This window comes from Halichoerus grypus, chromosome 2 (genome assembly GCF_964656455.1).
Source record: "Halichoerus grypus chromosome 2, mHalGry1.hap1.1, whole genome shotgun sequence".
Classification (NCBI taxonomy): Eukaryota; Metazoa; Chordata; class Mammalia; order Carnivora; family Phocidae; genus Halichoerus; species Halichoerus grypus.
In genome coordinates, this window is record NC_135713.1 from 124333840 (window position 1) to 124359306 (window position 25467).

General features: G+C 43.9%; 1 long non-coding RNA gene across 1 annotated transcript; it reads right to left on the minus strand.

The window, feature by feature from the left end:
* Window positions 1-1171: 1171 nt before the first annotated feature.
* LOC118555698 (uncharacterized) lies at window positions 1172-23669 on the minus strand. Its single transcript, XR_013445369.1, has 5 exons — window positions 23342-23669; window positions 16248-16693; window positions 3373-3629; window positions 1528-1712; window positions 1172-1254 (listed from the first exon to the last, which is right to left on the minus strand). It is a non-coding gene; the product is annotated as an uncharacterized LOC118555698 (long non-coding RNA).
* Between the last annotated feature and the right edge of the window lie 1798 nt (window positions 23670-25467).

Sequence of the window (25467 nt, forward strand, 5' to 3'; positions counted from 1 at the left end):
AGGAGGGGCAGAGGGAGAGGGAGAGGGAGAGCTGAGCAGGGAGCCCGGATGCAGGACTCAATCCCAGGACCTCGAGATCATGACCTGAGCCGAAGTCAGACACCTAACCGACTAAGCCACCTAGGCACCCCTCTGTACTTTTCTTTATATATAAAAAAATAGCATTTACTGTGTAATTATTTGTGAGGCTGTACATATGGTTGTTTGCACTTTTCTGACAATAAAAAACTTTTACAAACCTATTATATGTTAAATTTTAAAGCAAAAACCAAACTAAATAGGGTAAAACTACATCTTGGCATATTGCTACAAGCCAGCCATGAGTAGGCAGAGGTGGTTATGACATGCTGTCTGCCCTCAGGGAAGAAGATGAGGTTCAAGCTCCACCCATAGGCCAAAGGGTTCCAGACAATACCCACAGCCAACTTGTGTCAGGAGCTGCCCAGGTGAGGGGACTTCCTCACTGTTCCACACCTGCCACATCTCCTCCCTCCACCCCCTTGGCAGCCCAACCTGGCGAACGCTGATGGAAGCTCACACCAGAATGGGATTTCTTCCTCCTGCCTTTCCTCCCCTAACAGTCTGAGAGGTATCCTGCCCTCCCTAGCTTGCAGCTGAAAGGGAGAATCACTGCCAAGCTTCTGCTTGCACAACAATGCATTTCTGAGAAGGAGACACAAAATTTCTGTCAACTGAATCCTGTTTTCCTCCTGACTTACACGATGGTCCAGATATGCTTTGGCTTCCAATGCCGTGGGTGGCTCACCCATTGTCAATGGTCCCAACACTTCATATTTTTCTCTCTTCATGAAACCAACCTATAAGCTGGGATTGATTTAAGTACAACTTCTTGTAAAAGTAAAACCTTCCTTCTAGGAGGAATACTTCTATCAACCAAACTTGGACATTTGTCTCTGCTGTTTTCTAAGTGTGTATGTACAGTAGGAGAGACAATACCCACAGACAGCGGGACCATCTCTCAGCCCCAGGAGGCTCCCCTGACCTTTGGCATAAGTGTCTGTAATCCCTTGCATTTACCACATCTGCACACAAGTGCCTCCTTAATGAACTCTGGCCTAGAAGGATCAAGGACAAAGGAAGGCATGAGCCCTGTGCCTCCCCTTGCTTGCTGCACACTCAACAGACAAATGCTGGCCTTTCCCACACTTACCCACTAAGCATGAAGTCGCAGCCACTCCTGAATCCAGGGGCCGATGCTCCAGGTGTTCAGAAACCCTCCCAAGGAGCATACCACTGTTGTAGAGAGGAAGAGTCTTACTCTTACTGCCACTACTTGGGGATGTTCGAGCTCAGACTCCCAATGCTGTCTGACTACATCACTTTCTCCCTTAAGTCCTTCAGTGGCTCCCTATTGCTTGTGTGATCAAGTCCAAGCTCCATGGCCTGGCCTTCAAGTCCCTTGCTTCCCAGTCTGGCCCCAGCTATATCTCTGGCACCATCTCCCTACACTGTGTACCTTACTGTCTAACCCCTCATTCACCCCATGCATGCTAGAGTCCAACTTACATAGAAGTCTAAAGGTGGTTTCCAAGCTCTCCTAGCTGCTCAAAATGCCTCATTTCAGTGGCAGTCTCTCTCTTATTAATTGATGTCATCAGAATCGCATTACTGTAGCTGCAGACCAAAGCACGCCAGTGCCAGTTCTGATGCAGGGCCTTACTCTGGTGTTCACACCGCCTCCATGGCTGCACCTAGGTGAACATCACACAGACCACTTTCCAGAATGGCTCTCTCCAGAGGAGCAGCTGCAGATTCCTCCCACCTCCTAAAAGCTCACTGCTGTGGAGCCGAGGCAGTTGCATTAGGACACATCACAGCATCTCGCTGCCAAAGTGACAGCTACAATTATGTTTTGGCCGACAGCTGGAGATGAGAGAATGTACAAACAGCCAAAGCCACATGAGCCTTCATGAATCAGCAGTTTGTAATGCGTGTGCAGCTGGTAGGTGAGGTGGGTAACCTGCTGGCTACAGACCTCAGGTTAGTGCCTGGAACCTCAGGTGAGGTCCTCCCCCTGGACGGTGATAGTTAGTGCCCCCAAGGGCCACCCCAGGACCCAGAAGGGCAGGAGTAGGGTGGTCAGGCCCAGGCACGGTCCAACCCCGAGGGACAGGCACCTCATTCCCAGGCAAGGGTGGGGGACAGGCAATGCAAAGGGCCAAACTAGCCAGGGGTGAAGTCCATCTCTCTGAGCAGCCTGATGAGGGGTGTATTCATAATGAGCAGAGGGTCCCTGTCGAGACCCCAGAGCACCACCTCCATAAGGAGCCTCAGTGCCATAGGAGTGGTGTCAGGATAGGGGCCAAGACACCATAACAAAAACCAGCATGGCGGTGGCGGCAGCTTCCACTTGTGGAGCCCTTCCACATGCCGGGCACTGTGCCGACCCCTTTATGTAGGTCTCTTCTTTTCATCTTCCTCACCATCCAGTGAGGTAAGTCCTGTTATTATCCCCGTCTTCCCAGTGAGGAAACTGAGTCTCAGAGGAATTTGATGCAGGCCAAGTAGCCGGCAATTATGGAGACGGGATTTCAGCTCCGACAATCTGGCTCCAGAGCTTGGCTGGTCTATGCCTCATTATCCTGGTTGGGTCCTTTTACTCCAGTCTTGGTTGCAGGAAGCTAAGAGGACCCCCCCAGCGCATTCCTGGCATAGGGTGAGTTGAGTTGGGGCCTCCAAGTAGACTTTGGCCTGAAAGCCAAGATGTTACCAAAGGAAAATGAACAACAGCTATTTTAGGTGACAGGTGCTGGGCTGTGGAATTGGGGGAAAAAGTTAAAAAGCTACCAGGATTTCCTCATTGTACATTTTTGCATGTCCAGCAGAATAAGCATCATCAGGAAGCTGCTCCATGACCAGTGTTGCCCCTGGAGACAGAGGGCAGGAGCAGGAACTGTTCTTTCTCTCTGACCCGCACACCCTCTGGGGCCCAGCACCACAGGCGGCCCCCAGGCCCAGGGCTTGGCTCTTACTCAGCCTGACCTGGGTTCCGGCCAAGGCCTCTGGGAGGGGCAGGCTCAGGCTCTTGGGTGTCCTCGGAGGAGTGTTACTGCCCTTCTCAGGCCCCTGGTTGGAGCAGAACCTGCCTACCCTCGCTTTCTGTCCAAATGCATGCCGACAGGGAGGCCGTAGGCTGGCAACTCTGTTCAACAAGCTTCCTAAGGGGGCGTCTGAAAGGCGGGCGGGGCTAGGGCACAGGAATGTTTGTATTTCAAGCAGCTGCTGCCCATGAATCGCCAATTGCATTTTGTGCTCTCAGCTCTGTGAAGGCATCATTCCCAGCAGCCTCACACACCGAGCTGGCGGCCAGAGCCTCTTAGTGCAGCTATAAATAGCAGATCATCAACTCACCTCTTCTGAGCTCAGCACAGGCTCCTCGGTTCACCGTGCGTCTTCCTGCTGCCTGCATGTCAATGTCACTCAGATTTCCCAGGTATGCTCTGGGGGGCTGTATGGTTTGGGCTCCCAGAGCTGTTCAGGGTGGCAGGGAGGGCAATGGCAGACTTTTGAAGAGCTTGACATTTCAGGCGTCATAATTATTCTCGACCGTCTCTGAGCACGTCTCCAATTAAATGCAGCACCAAGGGACTGTCATTTCTTGAGGAGTCCTAGAGATAAAGGGCAAAGGACTCACCAAAAACACACCCAGAGAATGCCACCCGCAGTAGGTAGCACCAAACGAAAGGTTTCATGCCCTCCTGCAGACTTGTCCCCTGACACTGAATGAAATACTTGATAGCTCTCCAGCTGCAGGAGTGAGAGACACTGAATGAAAGACTTTACGACTCCCTGGCTGGAGAAGTGAGCTCACATGTTGTAGTATTACTCCCAGCCTCCGTTTACAGCGTGCTCCCTGTGTGCCAGCCTCTGAGCCCAGCCTTGGCAGGCAGCGGACCAAATCAGCCCAACAGCCAGACAGCTAGCATCACTGGCTTTCTGCAGGCGAGCAGGCTGTGGCTCCCGCGGCCAAGCGAACAGGGCTGCTGGCTTCCAGGGCCTGATCTCTGAACTGCCACACTTTCTGATTCCGGCAGAAGAGGACCGTTGGGGTGTCCACATGTACCCATGCATGTGCCCACACACTCAGGTGACCGGTGGGATGTGAACTGTAGTCTCCTTTCTCCAACTCCACGCACTCCATGACCAGACACTCAAGTCCCAGGCTCCTCTGGCACTTGGACGTCCACTGGCACCACCTTCTTCCAAATCTGATCTTCTTCTAGCTCTCCTCTAGGGAAGGCACCTCCCTTGGCTCTCCAAGCCCAGTTTGATGGTCTTCCTCATCCCTCCCTCCCCTGAGGCCCTGAAACAGGCAGGGGTCAGGGGGGACCCTCTCTTCCTCCCCCTTCCAATCTGTTTCCTCCTCTGCCTCCCCACTTTGAGGCCTAGTCCCCTTTATTGGTTTGTCACAATAGCTCAGTGCTACACGCAGGGAATGTTTTTTTTGTTGTTGTTTGTTTTAAAGATTTTGTTTATTTTTCAACAGAGAGAGAGAGAGACAGAGAGAGAGGGAACACAAGCAGGGGGAGTGGGAGAGGGAGAAGCAGGCTTCCCGCTGAGCAGGAAGCCCGATGTGGGACTCAATCCCAGGACCCTGGGATCATGACCTGAGCTGAAGGCAGACACTTAACGACTGAGCCACCCAGGCGCCCATGCAGGGAATGTTTTAAGAACACAGATTCTTCATTCCCTCCCTCCCTGGGTTCAGACCCTCTGAAACCAAATCTCTCAGGGTACAGGCCAGGATCTGGATTTTTGTAAAAAGCTCTTCCAGTGATCTGCGCAGGCAGGGTTAAGAACCACTTTGTCTAACTGGCTGCCTAGACTCCAGCCTCTTCCCTATTCTGAACCCTCCCAACCTCAACTCTCAGTTTAATTTTTTTTTTTTTAAGATTTTATTTATTTGACAGAGAGAGACACAGCAAGAGAGGGAACACAAGCAGGGGGAGGGGGAGAGGGTGAAGCAGGCTTCCCGCCGAGCAGGGAGCCTGATGCGGGGCTCGATCCCAGGACCCTGGGATCATGACCTGAGCCGACGAAGGCAGATGCTTAACGACTGAGCCACCCAGGTGCCCCTAATTTTCTTAAAGCATAGTTTATCTCATGTCACTCTCTTGCTAAAGATCCTTGAGTAGCTTGCCCTGCCTGCAGGAAAGCACAAAGTCCTTAGTGTGGCGTTCAAGGCCCTCTCTATCCTGGTCCATTCATTCTCCTGGTAACCCCATGCTCCAGCTACAGAGCTACCTCTCCCTGGGATGGCCTCCTCCTGGCCCTGCTCTCTCCTTTGCTTATCTGGACTTTAAGTGTCAGCTGGCCACAGCAGAACACACTGAAACAAAAGTGATCCCTTCCTTAAGACTTTGAGCCCTCCAATAAAAGGAATGAGGAATTATTGCTAAAATGCCCCTCTTAATTCAAGAGCCACGTGTGCAGCTTTAACTGAAGAGAATTTTGTGTGGCCTGCAGATGAAAGGAGATCCGCCAGCAGAGACAACACAATAGCAGTAATGTGTAAACACAGGAGAGCAGGAGTGGTGGGGCTCGTGATTAATTCCAAGGAGATGGTATTTCAGCATTCTCCTTGCTTTTAACTCAACCCGGGAGACAGAGCAGGTCTGGTAAGCACTGGGGCCAGGGCCATGTTTCAAAATGCCGCTCATGTTTTTTTGTCCCCCAGTCCTAGACAAAAGCAGAGGGCCACATTTGGATCTTGTTCAAAAGGTCAAGAGTGTTTTATTAATACAATTAAACAGTGTGTGAGTTTGGACTTTGAAATCCTTTTCCCATAAAGAAACACCTACCACCAAATAAAATACAAAGTGATTGTGTTGACTGAAAGCAGGCATTATTTCAGAACGGGGTCTGGAAATTGTTCCCCTCAAGGGCTTCAGAGTAAAAATGAACCTGAAAGAACTTCTGGGTAAATGTGGCAGAAGAGCCTCTCATGAATCTCCATCTGCTCCCTCCCAAAACTCTACTAAAAACAACTATAAAGGAGTAAAAAGAGTTAGGAATCCACAAGGTCTATGAGAACAGGAGAGGAGATGGCAGCAGACAAAGGATGGAGCACATTTCTGGAAGGTGGGAAGCAGAGGAAGGAGTGGTGAGTCACACGGCAGCATGGGGGAAGCTGAAGGCCTGATTCCTGCACAGGGGCTCTGGGGGACAGCCAGGGCAGAGCTGCAGGTGGGAGGGCTGGTGGAGGCCATGGGAAAGCCCAGTCCCAGGGGGGCAATGGGGTCCCACACCTTGCCCACTCCTGTAGGTCACCTGAGGTGCTCACTGGGGAGGGTGGGCATAAAGTGCAGAAAATATGGAGAACAGACAGAAATGTACATGCTGAAAGGTAAAATTCCAGCCCCTTTTCCTAACCCAGCTTTCAGAAAACCTGCGGGTTCAGGCACAATCCTTACCCCCAGGATGGAGACTACACAACACTTTTCTGTAGAAGCTGAGCAAACTCAAGGGAAAGACCCACAGATACAGACATGATATCGATACAGACCCTCAATGGAAGAGCCAGCTCATGACCAACTCCCCTCTACAGGGAAGTCCACTGTTTGACAAGTTCCACCCAAGCATGCTGACCAGTGAATCATTGCTTCAAAGCATAATTCTTAGATATTATCAGACAGCCATGATCCCCAGACATTTAAGGAAAGCATCAGACATGAGAAACAGGTATGTGGGGGGGGGGAAGGAGAGGAAGAATATCTAGGTTCAGGGAGAAGAAAGCTTTAAAAATGCTATACAATCCTCAGGGAGAGAAAATAAGATTTCTATTTCAAGATTCATTATCCACGAAATGTCAGAACACCAGGGATAAAGAAAAGAACCTAGGGCGCCTGGGTGGCTCAGTTGTTAAGCATCTGCCTTCGGCTCAGGTCATGGTCTCAGGGTCCTGGGATCGAGCCCCACATCGGGCTCCCTGCTCAGAGGAAAGCCTGCTTTTCCCTCTCCCACTCCCCCCTGCTTGTGTTCCCTCTCTCGCTGTGTCTCTTTCTGTCAAATAAATAAATAAAATCTTAAAAAAAGAAAGGAAAGACCCTAAAAGGACCCAGAGAGGAAAAAACAGGTCAATTGAGAGGATCAGGGATCAGAATGGCACCAGACTTCTCAACAGCAACACTGGAAGCTGGGAGATAATGGAGTGAGGCCTTTAGAACTCTAAGAGAATTATTTATAGCTTAGAAATCTAAATCCAAACCATTAGTTAAGAGAAATGGTAGAATAAGAGATGTTTTCAGACACAAAGGATCACAAATAATGGGCCTCTCACGCTCCCTTTCTCAGGAACCTCTCCACCCAAACAAAAGAATAATTCAAGGATGAGGGGTGCCTGGGTGGTTCAGTCAGTTGAGCGTCCAACTCTTGGTTTGGGCTCAGGTCATGATCTCAGGGTCATGGGGTCAAGCCCCGCTTCAGGATATGTGCTCAGCAGGGAGTCTGCTTATCTTTCTCCCTCTGCTCCTCCCTCCTCTTTCTCTAAAAAAAAAAAAAGTCTTAAAAAAAAAGAAGAATCTAAAAATGAGGATGACATGTCCAGGAGAGAGCAAAGGGGTGCCCAGGGTGATGCTGAAGGAGAGCCTTGATGACAGTGGGGTGGAAGGCCCAGGGGCAAGAGCTCCCCTCTGAGCCAGAGGATAGAGAACTTCAGGTGAGAGATGGTCAGATTACCTGACAGGTATGCCCAGGTAGAAAATTATGTCGAGGGGCTATTAGACAGTTGTAAGAATTAGTAATAAGTTCATTAAAAAACTGAGTTAATGAAAAACATGAAGCAATTACTACCTACAAAAAAAAAAAAAAAGCCCATGACAGATAAACTGTAAATAAATGCAACACCATGAAAATTTACACAGCCAAAGTAACATAAACACATATTATTGATTTAGCCAAAGATTGTAATAAACAGTGTTGGGAAGCTGGAGGAAAGAGAAGGAGGATGCAGGTGTCAATGGATAAAAGTAAATCCTCGGGTGCCTGGGTGGCTCAGTCGGTTAAGCGACTGCCTTCAGCTCAGGTCACGATCCCAGGGTCCTGGGTTGGAGCCCGCATCAGGCTCTCCGCTCAGCGGGAAGCCCGCTTCTCCCTCTCCCACTTGTGTTCCCTCTCTCACTGTCTCTCTCTCTCTCTGTGTCTGTCAATTAAATAAATAAAGAAAATCTTAAAAAAAAATCAATAAAAAATAAAAGTAAATCCTCATCTCCCATAATTGCAAGAAAACAGATGTCTAAAATTGACAAATCAACAAAATAGCACTATAAATGTATTATCTAGAGAAATGGAGGAGGTTAAAACTGGGAGAAACAGCTGAAATAGTTTATTTAACTGGGTACCTTTGGGTTATCAGGCTGGGGTTGGGGTTGAGTGGGACAGGGGACTGCTATTTTTCACCCTATGCCTTGAGTACTATTTGAATTTTTGCGTGTATACATTATTGTCATAAAAATAAAAAACAATTTTTAAAAGAAAAATCTAAAGAAAATATTATAAATTGACAAAAATGTGTTAGATATTCATTAATTACATCTGTGATTTCTTTCTGTCTTGGTGATCATTCTCTTCATCCATGCACTCATTCATTTTTTTTTCTTTCAAAGTCTTAAATATGGATTGGAAAATATGGTGAGGTTGCCAGAGAAAACACATTTGGGATATACTTACACTAAAAAAATGATTTGTTGTTTATCTGAAATGCAAATTTAACCGGGTGTCTAGTACTTTCATTTTGCTAAATCTGGCGCTCTAAAATGTGGGCTCTCCTTTTGCTTATTCCACAGGCTAGGCCTCTGGCTAAATAGATAGTGGAACCAGAAAGTTCGCCTGCAATTTATATTCACAGGGATGGGGACATGTATGGAAACTGAAAAAACTACCTGGTCAGATGCTGAGCAGTGATTTGTGGTGTAGTCAAGATGAGAATAGCATGGTGCCAACCTGTCCCTGGCTGGTCTCTTGAGGGTATTAAAGAGATGCCATTCTTGCCCTGTGACTGGCAGCGAGGTCCCCCAAGGGCCCAACACCTGGAACTCCTCCCTGCATTTGTCCTGCAAGGCTCAGGTGCTGGGCCCAAGGCTCCTGCAGGTCACCACTGTCACTCCCGCCGCATTTTCTCCCCTAAGAGGGGCAAGGGCAGGATGACAAATCACCTTAATTTTGCTAAATTCAGAGGTGGGACCCCACACCCACATGTCATCCCTTATTCCTTTTTTAAAAAACATTATCTCTTGGGGTCCCTGGCTGGCTCAGTCCGTAGAGCGTGCGACTCTTGATCTCAGGATTTTACAAGAATTTACTCTTGTAAATTCAAGCCCCAGGTTGGGTGTAGCAATTATTTAAAGATAAAAAACAAAACACAAAAAAATCCTATCTCTTCAATAAATTCTTAGACAGATGCCTAATCTTGTCTACAGTATGCTTACTGAAGAGTTTCACTCTCAAAGGAGGATTTTTTTCTTGAACTGTGGGGAGATTGTTTACCACCACTGACTAATGGTAGGAATGTAATCATTTTCTTCCTTTTGTGCTGGGGAAAGTGGTCTTTGGAGTTAGTAGAAGTAACCCTAAGGATATGTGAGTCCTCCGGAAGCTAAAATCATTTCTGGAATATGCAAATACATAATTTGGAAATACATAAACGTATATAGAGAATCAGCTACAATCCCAGATATTTTAAAATGAGGAAGGACACAAATATAAAGCATTTTCTTTGTTTTGCTATCAATTATTCCTTATGTGCGTAGATGTCAAGGGTGGCCAGGCAGGCAAGAGTTTTCAGAAATCTGACTGGGATTAAGATGATTAGCTACAGGGTCCTAGTCTACAAAACTAGTGGTGAGAATGACTAAAGAGTTCGCTTTGCTTAAGCATTTTCAAGGCTTTCTAAAAAATAGCTTTGGCCATATTTTTTTTAATTGTAAAATACTTAATTATGTATCTCGTTCAATCATAAATTTATTGTAGATGTGAGATGACTGGGAGCTCAGTTCAACCCAAGGAAGTTATTTTGTATTTTTCAGACAACAATAATTGTTTAAAGTTTTTCTATTTAAAGATAAATCTGACTTCATATAGCTCTCAATCTTTGGCCCTATGCCTGCCTTGAAAAGCAAAGAAGAATGAGCTATCTTCTACAAAATAGTCCTTCAAAGATCTGAAGACAGTCCTAGTGCCCGTCCAATTGTGTCCCTGCTGCCCCGCCACCTGGTCTCCAGCTCCTTCCCTATGAGCACTAGTTCATCAACGTGTGCTTAAAATAAGGCACTCAGACTGAACTCCTGGTATGGCCCGAGGCGTACAAAATAGGAAGAACTGTAACTTTCTGTGATCTGAATGCTGAACATTCATTTGGTTAGGTAAAAGCAGCCACTAGATTGCTGTTTTAAGAACATCAACTTTATGGTTTCTGGCAGAGAGACTTGTCTAATTCAATAGAAAAAAACCTTAAGCTTACATTTACAACAGATTAAAATATTCATGCATTTGGATACAGAAACACCATCTTATATGAATATAAATAATGGATTAACAGAAAAATTTTTGCACAACAGAAGCTAACCTGATTTTCACGTTACTATCTTGCAGTTACCTTTGCACGGTAACTTCCTGCACTAGGAAGCCTTTGGGGAATGTAATTTCCACTGCCTTGTGATGTTAATTTGAGGTAATTATCATAAGTAGACTAAAAAGAAGTTTTGCATATTATTTGTTCTTGTGGGAGCCCAGGGCTGTTGGCAAGTCAGTATAGGAGAGGCCAGAGGAGAGGAATATTCAGAATTTAGAAACTTCTTTAACAGCCGTGGATCATAAGGTTTCAAAGCTTTTAATGCTTCCCAGCCTTTGCCTGGTAAAACCTTCCTCACAGATGCTGGGAAGTCCGCCTGAAGGGCTCTGAGAGCTCTCTGCACTTGATATTTTTAATGCACTTGAATTTTCAGGTTTTCCAAGGCAGGATGGGTAAGAATAAAACCGCTTCTCCAGTCCATTTGGCTATTTAACAGTTCTGTCAGGTATAGAGGGGAAAATAGGTAATTTTTTCCCCTTAACACTTCCAGGACCACTATGAATTTGGGTTACTTGCTGAGCTTATGTGTGGTAGGAAGAAACAGGAAACCCTGGTGTCCATGGTTCTGTGATCTCATCTGACCACCCCCTAGGAGGCCTCCTTGAGCCATTTCCGGGGGGCATTTTCACTGTTGGCTTGGCCTCCCACCCCTCTTTTTTTTTTTTTTTTTTAAAGATTTTATTTATTTATTTAATTGACAGAGAGAGAGAGAGAGAGAGACAGTGAGAGAGGAAACACAAGCAGGGGGAGCGGGAGAGGGAGAAGCAGGCTTCTGGCCCGGTAGGGAGCCCGATGCAGGGCTCGATCCCAGGACCCGGAGATCATGACCCAAGCCAAAGGCAGTCGCCCAACGACTGAGCTACCCAGGCGCCCCCTTGGCCTCCCTTTTTGAGACCAAAATCAGAACAGAAGAGCTTATGGGTGCTCTTAATAGTAAGTAACTTGCTGTTTTTCCAGACACCTGTCCCTGTGCCGGGGAATCTAGGCTGGGGGCTTCAGTGCAGCAGTCACCAAGTAGGGGGCTGCAGAAAGAGAAGGAAGAGATTGCTCAGGAGAGTCTGGGAATTCAAGAATGTGGGAGCAGTGATTGCAATAACTATTCACTAGTTTATTTATTTATTTATTTATTTATTTATTTATTTATTTTAAAAGATTTTACCAATCCATTTATTTGAGAGAGAGGGAGAGAAAGGGGGGGAGGGGGAGGGAGGAGCAGAGAGAGAGAGGGACAAGCAAACTCCATGCTGAGTACAGAGCCCTACGAGGGGCTCAATCCCAGGACCTGAAAATCATGACCTGAGCCGAAGGCAGACGCTTAACCGGCTGAGCTACCCAGGCGCCCCTATTCACTAGCTTTAAAGAGTAAGTCCGTGACTAGTACAAACTTAGGTACAGACTTTCTATCTACAGGGTACTTTGGCAAAACACAGCAAAAGCTTTAAAAGTGTGCCTGCTTTTTTAAACCAGGAATGTCCCTTCTAGAAGTTCATCAGAAGAAAATACAAACAAATAAACCTCCTCATGTCCATAGAAGTTCAGTTGAAAGGATAAGTCATAGTGGCATTGATTAAAATTTTGTATCAAAACTTAAAAATAGGAGAATGTGGGGCACCTGGGTGGCTCAGTCAGTTAAGCGTCTGCCTTCAGCTCAGGTCATGATCCCGGGGTCCTCAGATTGAGCCCCACATTGAGCCCAGCATCGGGCTTCCCACTCAGCGGGGAGTCTGCTTCTCCCTCTCCCTTCATCCCTCCCCCCTGGTTGTGCCTCAACCCCCCTCAAATAAATAAATAAAATCTTAAAAAAAAAAGGAGAACGTTCCATTTCATTAGGAACTCAGAAGCGTCTTGGCTCTGAATTGTCACACTCAACAAGGATAACAACAAACCTGCCAACTACGTATTTGGTGAAAACATGATGCAACCTCCAAAGTGTTGTTAAGAGTTGCCAAAGATGAAAAAAAGCAGAAGAGCTGGTGAAAAACCTTGAGGGAGGAGGGGATATACAGCCTCAGAGTTCAGAAATCTCCAGCAATTATTGCCTTTCAGAAGGGGAGGATCCTACTGCGAAAGAGAACTACAAGTACAAGACCTAAATTGAACAAAACGAGATTGCTGGGAACAGTGGAAAGTCTTGGAAAGCACCAAAGGGGGGAAGAAAAAAACTTTTAAAAGTACTCTTAGAAACAAAGGCCGTAAAAAATTCTGGGAGACAGATGGACAGAAAAGCTCTCCTCACTCAAACTCTGAAATCCAGAGGGGGTGACTTCCCACAGAAGCCACGTCAGGGGTCCATCACTGGGGTAACACTGAGAGCCCCCCTGGTCCCACCTCTCCACTCCTCCACCAGTTTTCTAGGGCAAAAATCACTACCACAAACAGCAGACCAACACCTGCAAGACACTCAAAGGAAGAAAAGTATGGGCCAATAATTTTACCCACCAAACTGATCTTCAAGTATAAAGCTTAAAGACAAACGTCTTAAAACCTGAAGAAATCAGGGAATATTATTTTCATGAGCCCTTTCCAAAGAACCTGCTAGAACTATAAAACAGCAGTCACAGCACCACTTGGCGAGCCTGATGAAATCAGGGTAAAAGGACCTTCCTTGAGCACTGAATGTATTTAACTGTAGAAGTAAGAGTAAAACAAATATAGAGATCAGGGTGACAGATCAGAATGCAAATGTTACATGCCTTAATAATGCAGAAATTTCTCATTACTAATAAAACACTGGAAAGAGAGAAGATAGGAATAAGAATGAGCTTACTAATTGCCTCAAATCAATAGATTCAAAGGAGAGTATTTAAAATTTCCAAATCAAGTAGAAGCTTAAGCATATTTAATATAAACACTAAGACTGATAATACTATTGACTGTATGAAGGATTGGATTACAAGATAATTTTTTTGTGTTCATAGTAGGGAATCAAGGGTATTTTACACAGGTAACTTCTAGAACAAAATTACAAACCTTCCTGAATATCAAAACTACATTAAGAAGAAAGGGAAATACAAAAATACATTAGGAAAACACAACATAATGACAGAATTGAGAACAAATACATCTGTCATCTCAATAAATATAAATGAGTTTAACTCATTTTTTTTTAAAAGATTTTATTTGACAGAGAGACACAGTGAGAGAGGGAACACAAGCAGGGAGAGTGGGAGAGGGGAAGCAGGCTTCCCGCTGAGCAGGGAGCCCAATGCGGGGCTGGATCCCAGGACCCTGGGATCATGACCTGAGCCGAAGGCAGATGCTTAACGACTGAGCCACCCAGGCGCCCCTTAACTCATTTTTTTAAACGGTTTTCAAAATGGAATTCAAAGTCCAATCCAACTCTAGAGTAGGTACACATCTAAGACAAAATGATCTAGAAAGGTTAATAATGAAAGGATGGGCAAAGAAAGGTGTACCAAAAAATTGCAAACATTAAAAAGCTTAGTATCTGACAACATAAAATTCAGGATCAAAAGCTTTAGCCAAGATAAAGAGAAGGACTTTTTAATGCTAAAGACTATAATTCATCATGAAAATTTAAGCTATGAATATCTATGCACCAAATAATAGAGCAAGAACTTTCATATAATGGAAACTGTAGAGATACAAGGAAATTTAGCCAGAGACACACTAATTATACAAGACTTTGATTTACCTTTTCCAAACCAAAACAGATCAAGTGGCCAAAATTAAATGATGATCTAGAAGTCTAAACAACACAATCCAAAAGGTAGATGTTATTGATATGCATCAAACATTGTGCCCTGAGAATAGAGAACATACTTTCTTTTCAAGTGCTCTGGAATATTCATACACACACACTTGCATATACACAAAAGATTATATATTAGGCCACAAACCAAACTTCATTAAATTCCCACAGTAAAAAATAATACAGATAGCATCTTATAATACCAACACAACAAACATGAACATTTATAACATATTCAGAAAACAAACAGAAATTGTCCTTCTCTTTGGATACATATGGGGGGGTCTATATTAAATAACTCCATGATCAAAAGGAAAATATAAATTCAAAACTGCAGAATTTCTAGAAAGCAACAATAATGAACATACCATATAGAAGGATCTATGAGTTCATCTAAAGTAGTACTCAAAGAAATATTCATTACCTTGAATAATTATATCAACATAAATGAAAGAAAAATAAATGGATTAAACTGGCTCAAAAGGTAGAAAACGATTTTTTAAAAAGATTTTATTTATTTATTTGCCAGAGAGAGAGAGTGAGAGAGAGCACAAGCAGGGGGAGCAGCAGGCAGAGGGAGAAACAGGCTCCGATGCGGCACTTGAACGCAGGACCCTGGGATCATGACCTGAGCTATAGGCAGACGCTTAACCAGGCGCCCAGCTACCCAGGCGCCCCATAGAAAAGATTTTTTAAATAAGCCAAAGGAAAGCAAAAGGAAAAATTAATAAAGATAAATACAGAAACAATCAGTTAATACAACAAAACTATAGTGGAACTTACTAATAAACAAGTTTGTTCTTAGGAAGTTCAATTATGTTAACTAACTGGAATTTAAATAAAAACTTGAGAAAAGAAAAAAAAAAGAATTCAATGAATTAGGTAAGCCATAAACTAAATTAATCTTAAAAAAAAGAGAGGGAAGGGCGCCTGGGTGGCTCAGTCGTTAAGCATCTGCCTTCGGCTCGGGTCATGATCCCGGGGTCCTGGGATTGAGCCCCGCATCAGGCTCCCTGCTCCGTGGGAAGCCTGCTTCTCCCTCTCCCACTCCCCCATGCTTGTGTTCCCGCTCTCGCTGTGTCTCTGTCTGTCAAATAAATCAAGTAAATCTTTAAAAAAAAAGAGAGAGAGGGGTTGCCCGGGTGGCTCAGTCGGTTGAGCGTCTGCTTTCGTTTCAGGTCATGATCCAGGGGTCCTGGGATCGAGCCCTGCATCAGGCTCCCTGATCAGCAGGGAGTCTGCTTCTTCCTCTGACCTCCCCACTCTCATGCTCTCTCTCTCTCTCGCTCTCTCTCAAATAAATAAAGTCTTTAACAAAAAAAAAAAGAGAGAGAGAAAATGTACAAATACCCAAAATAAAAAATTACAAGTGGGAGGGAAATAGTCACACAAACATTAGAAAATAAAAAACAAACAAAAAATCATGAGAGAGGATGCCTGGGCCTCTCTCATGACGTTAAGAGTTGGTTAAGAGTCTGCTTCTCCCTCAACCCCTCCACCCCTACCCTGCCCCCCACACTTGTGCTCTCTTTCTCTAATGAATAAACAAAAATCTTTTTAAAAAAAAGTCTCTCCCTCCCTCTGTCCCTCCCTATCCCTGTGCTCTCTCTCTCTCTCTGAAATAAACAAATATTAAAAAAAAAACCTGTAAGAGACTACTTTATACAATTTTATGCAAATAAATTTTAAAACCTATAAAAATGTACAATTTTATCAGAAAACCAAAACAGACTGATTTGCATAAAATGTGTTAAAATAATTTGAATAAAAATAATATGCATATATATATATCCAGATATAATATTGTAAAATATAATAAATAATTTTAAAAAATAATTTTGTCAAAATAATTTGACAAAATTTGTCAAATGCTTACCCCTCCTTCCCAGAAAACCCCCAAAATTCCAGGACCATTGTTTTATAGGTGAATTCTACTAATCTACTAACCTTTAAAGAACAGATGATTCCAGGGGCGCCTGGGTGGCTCAGTCGTTAAGCGTCTGCCTTCGGCTCGGGTCATGGTCCCAGGGTCCTGGGATCGAGCCCCGCGTCGGGCTCCCTGCTCCGTGGGGGGCCTGCTTCTCCCTCTCCCGCTCCCCCTGCTTGTATTCCCTCTCTCGCTGTGTCTCTGTCAAATAAATAAATAAAATCTTTAAAAAAAAAAAAAAAGAACAGATGATTCCAGTGATTTTTAAAATGCTCCTTAATTGAGATGCCTGGGTGGATCAGTTGGTTAAGCTTCTGCCTTCCGCTCGAGTCATGATCCTGGAGTCCTGGGATCGAGTCCCTAGGATTAAGTCCCCCGTCGGGCTCCTTGCTCAGTGGGGAGCCTGCTTCTCCCCCTCCCTCTGCCTTCCGATCCCCCTGCTTGTGTTCTCTCTTTCTGTCTCTCTCTGACAAATGAATAAATAAATAATCTTTTTAAAAAATTAAATAAAAATAAAATAAAATGCTCCATAATCTAGGAAAGAATAAAGACTTACAATTTCTTTTCATAAAGCAAATATAAGTACATTGAAACCAAACTATAATAAGAATTTTTAAAAGTAGAACAATGTCATTTATAAGTATCAGTGCAAAAAATCCTAAATCAAAAATATTAATTTATTTTTAAGATTTTATTTATTTATTTGAGAGAGAGAGAGAAAGAACAAGCAGTGGGGAGGAGTAGAGGGAGAGGTAGAAGCAGGCTCAGGAGCCTAGTGCGGAACTCGATCCCAGAACCCTGGGATCATGACCTGAGCTGAAGGCAGATGCTTAACCGACTGAGCCACCCAGGCAACCCTAAATAAAATTTTAGCAAGTAGAATCCAAAAGCACATTGGAGGGGTGCCTGGGTGGCTCAGTCGTTGGGCATCTGCCTTCGGCTCAGGTCATGATCCTGGGGTCCTGGGATCGAGCCCCACATTGGGCTTCCTGCTCTGCGGGAGGCCTGCTTCTCCCTCTCCCTCTGCCCCTGCTTGTGTTCCCTTTCTCGCTGTGTTTCTCTCTCTGTCAAATAAATAAATAAGATCTTAAAAAAGAAAAAAAAAAGCACATTGGAAGAATAATAAATTCTGACCAAATGGAGTTTATTCTAGAAATGGAAATGAAGTTCAATATTAGAAGATCTACTAATATAAATCATCATATTAATAGTTCTAAATATAAAATTATATGATTGTGTTTATAGGTACTGAAAATGGATTTGATAAAATTAAATACGTATTCTTTTTTTTTAAATAAAGATTTTATTTATTTGACAGAGAGAGACACAGGAAGAGAGAGAACACAAGCAGGGGGAGTGGGAGAGGGAGAAGCAGGCTTCCTGCTGAGCAGGGAGCCCGATGCGGGGCTCGATCCCAGGACCCTGGGATCATGACCTGAGCCGAAGGCAGACACTTAACGACTGAGCCACCTGGGTGCCCCTAAATATTTATTCTTGATTAAAAACAAGACACTCAGCAAAATGGGAATCAATGGATATTTCCTTAAAATGAAAAAGTATGTTTTTTTTTCACAGCAGAAAAGCAACAATTTACTTAACAGAGACTCAGATATTTAGGATATGTTAGACGTAGTAACCAATGCAATGTAGACACAAGAAATAAAATTGTGGTAAAATAAACTGAGGAGAGCTCAGTATGGAGCCTGCTTCTCCCTCTCCCACTCTCCCTGCTTGTGTGCACGCGCAGGCATGCGCTCGCTCTCTCTCTCTGTCAAATAAATAAAATCTTAAAAAAGAAACTGAAGAGAAACATTTTAGATCATTTTCTAGAGTATCTTCTAGAATTCTCTTAAGGTTTTCAGGGCCACAATCAATAGAACTGTTGAGGAAGATTCTAGAAGATAATCTGAGGAGAAGGAGGAAAGAAGAGGAGCAGAGGGAGGAGGAAGAGGAAGAAGGTGATGAAAGAGAAAAGTGTGGTGGCTTTCAAATACGTTCACAAATTCTTTGACACTCCATTCAAAAGATGGAACCTGGGATGCCTGGGTGGCTCAGTCGTTAAGCGTCTGCCTTCGGCTCAGATCATGGTCCCAGGGTCCTGGGATCGAGGTCTGCATCAGGCTCCTTGCTCAGTGGGAAGCCTGCTTCTCCCTCTCCCACTCCCCCTGCTTGTGTTCTCTCTCTCTCTCTCCATCAAAATAAATAGATAAAATATTGGTTTAAAAAAAAAAAAAAAGATGGAGCCTAATTCTCTTGCCTCAATTGTGTACTGGGCTTAGTGACTTACTTCTAATGAACAGAGTAAGTTACAAGTGATGGTATGTGACCTATGAATCCATGTTATAAAAAATATTGAGGCTTCTGCCCTGCTCTTTCTTGGTTCACTCACTCTGAAGAGAGACCCCTGCCCTGTGAGGGAGGACACACAAGCAGCCCTGTGGACAGGTGCATGTAGTGAGAACCAAGATCTGCAGAAAATAGCCATCTAAGGGGTGGCTCCTCTAGCCCTAACAAGGCTTCACATAAATGATGCCTCAGCTAACAAATGTATTGAGACACCATCAGAGACCTTGAGCCAGAACGATACTTAGCTCAGGAGCTAAGCCACTCCTGAATTCCTGCTGTTGTTTTTTTAATTTTTTATTATTTTTATTTTTTATTTTTTAAAGATTTTACTTATTTATTTGACACAGAGAGAGAGCACAAGCAGCGGGAGTGGGAGAAGCAGGCTCCCTGCTGAGCAGGGAGCCGATGGGGGGCTCAATCCCAGGACCCTGGGACCATGACCCAAGCCAAAGGCAGACACCTAACTGATTGGGCCACCCAGGTGCTCCTGTTGTTGTTTTTTTAAAATTATTTATGTATTTATTTGAGAGAGAGAGAGAGAGAGTGTGTGTGTGCCTACGTGTGTGCATAAGAGGGGCAGGGGTGGGCAGAGGGAGAGGGAGAGAGAAACTTAAGCAGACTCCTTGCTGAGTACAGAGCCCGATGAGGGGCTTGACCTCACAACCCTGAGATCACGACCTGAGCCTAAACCAAGAGTCTGACACTTAACCAAATGCACCAAGTGCGGGCGCCCCCTGAATTCCTGTTTTATACAGGTTGTTAGATAATAAATGTTTATTTTTTTTTAAGTCATTAGGTTTTGGAGAAACTTGTTATGCAGCCATATAAGTAATACAGAGGGCAAAATAACGTCATTTTCAGATTGACAAAAAGTGAGCTTGTCACCAGCAGGTTTTTACTAAGGAAAATACTAACAAAATTTTTCAGGTAGAAGAAAAATGATACCACATGGAAGGTAAGAGATAGAGAAGGAATGAAGAACAAATGAAGTAGTAAATATGTATATTAATCTAATGTTTCATTGGGTTTTAAAATACACAACAACAATAAGACCTAAATAAATGGGGAGATATACCATGTTTATGGATTCCAAGATTCAATATTAAGATGTTAATTTTCCCTAAATCAATCTATAGATTCAATACAACCCCAATTAAAAACCCAGCAGCCTGTTTTTCTAGAAACTGACAAGCTAATGCTCAAATCTGTATTAAAATGCAATAGACTAAAATAGCCAAAAGGGGCTCCTGGTTGGCTGTCAGAAGAGCATGTGACTCGGGGCGCCTGGGTGGCTCAGTCGTTAAGTGTCTGCCCTTAGCTCAGGTCATGATCCCAGGGTCCTGGGATCAAGCCCCGCATTGGGCTCCCTGCTCAGCGGGAAGCCTGCTTCTCCCTCTCCCACTCCCTCTGCTTGTGTTCCCTCTCTCGCGGTGTCTCTCTCTGTCAAAGAAATAAAATCTTTAAAAAAAGAAAAAATAAAAGAGCATGTGACTCTTGATTTCAGGGTTGTGAGTTCAAGCCCTATGTTGGGTGTAGAGATTACTTAAATAAATAAATAAATGAACTTTTATATATATATATAAATTTAAATATATATATTATATAAATATATATAAAGAAATAAAATAGCCAAAACAATTTTGGAAAAGAACACCATTGGAGGACTGAAACAATTTGATCTTAAGACTTATTATAAAGCTACAGCTCGGGTTGGCATGTTATTGCCCATGAGCAAAATCTAGCCCGCAGCCTGTTTTTGTAAAGCCCACAAGATACAAATGTTTTTTACATTTTTAAATAGTTGAAAAAAGAAACAAAGAAAAATATGCAACAGGAATTATATGTAGCCCACCCTTTACAGAAAAAGTCTGCTAACTCCTGAGTCACCCTTATCAAGACAGTATAGTATTGGTAAAAAGATAGACACAGAGATCAATGACACAGAATAGAGAGTCCAGAAATAGACTCACACAAGTATGGTCAACTGATTTTTTTATTTTTTTTAAAGATTTTATTTATTTGACTGAGAGACAGAGAGAGCACAAGTAGGCAGAGTGGCAGGCAGAGGGAGAGGGAGAAGCAGACTCCCCGCTGAGCAGGGAGCCCGATGTGGGACTCGATCCCAGGACCCTGGGATCATGACCCAAGCCGAAGGCAGACGCTTAATGACTAAGCCACCCAGGCGCCCCGGTCAACTGATTTTTGACAAGGATATTAAGGTAATTGAATGGAAAAAAGATAGTCCTTTCAACAAATTGTACTGGACCAATTAGATGACCATAGGCCAAAAAAAAAAAAAAGAATTTCAACTTTTGTTGGAAGACAATTCTCATAATTCTCAGTGGGTCTCTCATTCATCTGCACATCTTAAGAGTTAGACACTAACTGCCCTTTTGTTGCAGGCTGTCTTTTTAAGGACGTTTGTCCGTGAGACAGCTTAGAGATAGTGTCCACCTTCAGAGTAAAGGGCAGGTTTGTTTACTGAACAGCTTAAAAAGGTTATGCATTGTTCTGGGCCGAAGGTTGGGCAGGTCTGCTTGCAGTCCTTTATAAAAAGACTGCTGTTCCCTAAGCTTAGTGTTCCTCAGCGTGTGTACCGTTTGTACTTCATCCGCCTGACCCTTTGGCATAGCTCCTGTGGAACTTGTGGACAAGGGGAACCAACAAAAACCTGAGGCCTGTGCTGTTCCCTATGCTGTGGGTCATAAAGGTCTTTGTCTCTACGTAGGAGGCTATGTCTTTTACCAGCAGCCACTGAAACTGTGGCACGGTAACTTGTTAGCTTACAAGTAGGGTGAGATCTTATATCCTTTCTCCTTCTTGACAACCCATACCTTGCATCATATACAAAAATTAACTTGAAATGAATCATGTATCTAAAGGTAAAACCTAAAACTTCCAGAAGAAAACAGAACATGTTCATGTCATTGGGTTAGGCAAAGGTTTCTTAGACCAAAAAGCATGACTCAGAAGAAATAAATTTGTATTTCATCAAAATTTAAAATTTTGCTCTTCAAAAGACAGGATTTTTAGGGCAGCAAACTATTCTGTATGTTGCTATAATGGTGGATACATGTCCTTACACATTCATCAAAATCCATAGAATGTACAACTCTAAGAATAAACCCTAGGGCGCCTGGGTGGCTCAGTTGGTTAAGCGACTGCCTTCGGCTCAGGTCATGATCCCAGCGTCCTCGGATGGAGCCCCACATCCGGCTCCCTGCTCAGCGGGAAGTCTGCTTCTCCCTCTCCCACTCCCCCAGCTTGTGTTCCCTCTCTCGCTGTGTCTCTCTCTGTCAAATAAATAAATCTTTAAAAATAAATAAATAAATAAAACTGCTCTAAAAATAATGTTTTTTTTTCTCTTAATGGCAAGGTATCTGAATAGACATTTCTCCAAAGAAGATAGACAAATGGCCAATAACCACATGAAAGATGCTCAATATCATTAGTTTTAGGGAGATATAAAACCACAATGAGATATAACTCTGTACTCGCTAAAATGACTATAATAAAAAAAAAGGGAAAATAGTAATTGATGGCAGGGATGTGGAGAAACTGGAACCCTCATACACTGGTGGTGAGTGTTTAGAATGGTGCAGACACTGTGGCAAACAATCTGCCAGGTCTTCAAAGGGTTAAACATAGACCCAGCAATCCAGTATATATCCAAGACAATTGAAAACGGATGTCACACAAAAACGTGTACATGAATGTTCACAGAAGCATTATTCATAAGAGCCAAAATGTAGAAACAACACAGATGTCCATCAAATGGTGAATGGATAAACAGAATGAGGCATATCCATATAATGGAGTGTTTTTCTTTTTTTTTTTTAGATTTTTTTTTTTTAAGATTTTATTTATTTATTTGAGACAGAGAATGAGAGAGAGCATGAGATGTCAGAGGGAGAAGCAGACTCCCTGCTGAGCAAGGAGCCCGATGCGGGATTCGATCCCGGGACTCCAGGATCATGACCTGAGCCGAAGGCAGTTGCTTAACCAACTGAGCCACCCAGGCGCCCTAATGGAGTGTTTTTCAACCACGAAAAGGAATGAAGAGCTGACACAAGGTACAACCTGGATGAACCTTGAAAACATGATATAAGTGAAAGAGCTAGACACAAAAGACTACATACTATATGATTCCATTTATGTTACACATGCAGAATAGGAAACCCATAGAGACAAAAAGTAGATTAGTGGTTGCCAGGTGCTGGAGGGAATGGAAAGTAACTGCTAAAGGGTATGGGGTTTCTTTTGGGGGTGATGAAATGTTCCATATTCAGCTTGTGTTGATAGTTGCACACATCTGTGACTATACTAAAACCATTGAATTATATACTTTTTTTTTTTTTAAAGATTTTATTTATTTATTTGACAGAGAGAGAGACACAGCGAGAGAGGGAACACAAGCAGGGGGAGTGGGAGAGGGAGAGGGAGAAGCAGGCTTCCCGCTGAGCAGGGAGCCCGATGTGTGGCTTGATCCCAGGACCCTAGGATCAGGACCTGAGCTGAAGGCAGATGCTTAACGACTGAGCCATCCAGGCACCCCTGAATTATATACTTCATTATTTTTTTTAAAGATTTTATTTATTTATTTGAGAGAGAAAGAATGAGATAGAGAGCACATGAGAGGGGGGAGGGTCAGAAGGAGAAGCAACTGAGCCACCCAGGCGCCTGAATTACATACTTTAAATGGGTGAATTTTATGGTATGTGAATTATATCCCAATAAAGATTAAAAAAAAAAGATGAGGTAGGGGTACCTGGGTGGCTCAGTTGATTAAGCCCTGACTTCGGCTCAGGTCATGATGCTGGGGTCCTGGGATCGAGCCCCACATCGGGTTCTCTGCTTGGTGGGAAGCCTGCTTCTTCCTCCCCTCTGCCTGCTACTCCTGCTGCTTGTGTTCTCCCTCTCTGTCAAATAAATAGATAAAATCTTAAAAAAAAAAAAAAAAAGATGAGGTAGAGGGGCACCTGGGTGGCTCAGTCTGTTAAGCCTCTAACTCTTGATTTTGGCTCAGGTCATGATCTCAGGGTCATGAAATCGAGGCCCATGTGAGGCTCCATGCTCAGTGGGGAGTCTGCTTGAGATTCTCTCTCCCTCTCCCTCTGTCCCTCCCCTGCTCGCTTGTGCTCTTTCTCTAAAATAAATAAATAAATCTTAAAAAAAAAGATGAGGTAGGAAAATTGATTCTTGTTTATATAAGTACTCCATTCTAAGGAATCTGAATCATAAAAACAAATTAGAAATAATAACCTGGACAAGAATTGGACTTGCCACAGGGTCCTGTAAAATGTTAATACTAACATTTTTAGACAATTTTGCATTTGAAAGAATAATTTAACAGTATCATATTATTTTTAATAATACCTATTTGTGCACTTTTAGGTTCTTATACCTTGCATGCATGTTTGAATATATTTGTATGTAGGTAAATAAGCTCGTTGCTGGATGACCCCTAGCTTTTTCCCACCCCATTGGCCAAGTTAGCTGTGCAGCTACAGCTGCTGATAACAAAGCCTGGTTTCCTATTTCGGGGCCAGTTTCTCAACTGTACAGCAGGTGACCAAGAATTTGGTTCAGAGAAGCCTCATCCATGATTTTCAAAGTTTGGTCAGTGGCAGATGGAATATTTGGAACCTTGATTCTGAGCATCCAGTGATAGGCCCGGGAATTGCTATTTCAACAAGTCCCTCAAGGAGTGTGATCTGCACTCAATTTTGAGAGCCCCAGCTGTGGGCACCTATTCCTGACTGCTGTGGAGAAGCTGTGACTGTTCACATTCTCCTTGCTTGCCAGGGTGAGAGTGGCACGCCTCCTTATTGTTAACCGTAATGGGACTTCAGTGAGCCTGGTGCTGGGCCTGCAGGCACAGTCTTCTCATTATACTGCCTGGTATTTCCATTTTGGATGGGGTTTCTGTCTGCTGGGGTCCTGACATCCCATCAGAAGCTGCAGAAGCAGCAGACAGCGCAGTTGGCTCTGTCCCTGGATCCTATTCACAATATACTACGCTGGAGACCTGGATCATGAACTCTAGGCCAGGCTCTATACCTCTCCCCACAAGTGATGAGGGATGAAGGGGCATCATCTTAGGTCAATAATCTCTCAAGGCTGATGGGGGCTCAAGTGATTTCCCAAGTACTACACTTGAATGCTTCCAGGGATGGGAAATTCACCACTTACAAGTAAGCTCTTCTCTCTGTGGATCTGCTCCCTGTCCCTTGAATGGACAGCAGAGTTATGCCAGTCTCACTTGCTCATCTCATGTGGACACATCTATTCTGGCTCCTTTCAACATCTTTTGGAAACAGGGGTGTCTCTGCTCTGGTTAAAATCCTTCAGACGCATTCTTCTTAGGATCTAGACCACAGTCCCTACCATGGCCTACTATTCTTGCTGATCTTTGCAGCCTCATCTCCTCCGCTCTAGGACCCTGTCCCACAGATCTTGGTGTTCTCTTACCAGGCCAGGCTGTGTCTTGCCATGGCCCATGTCTCTTTAAGTGGTTAACTCCTATTCATCCCTCGGCTCTCCAGCATCATTTCCCTGATCTCCAAGTCTGGATCAGGTCCCTTGCTTGTTCATGCTCCTAACACTCTGGGCCTCTCATTAACATCTGCCAACGCTGAAATTTTTCACTCAAGCAATTCTTTCACCAATGTTTGCCTCCCCCAGTAGACGGCAAAGTTCATTAGTCCAGGGATCTGAGTTTGCTCTCTTGCATCCCCAGCATCTAGCAAAAAGCCTGGCAGGTATTTAATTGGACGGATGGCTAGCTCCAGGAAGGCGGGCCACAACTGGGAATTAATCAAAGACAGACCCGGAGCAGCTACACATATAAAGCCCTCAGAACTGAGGGCATCCGTGTGCGGCCAGGGGCCCGGG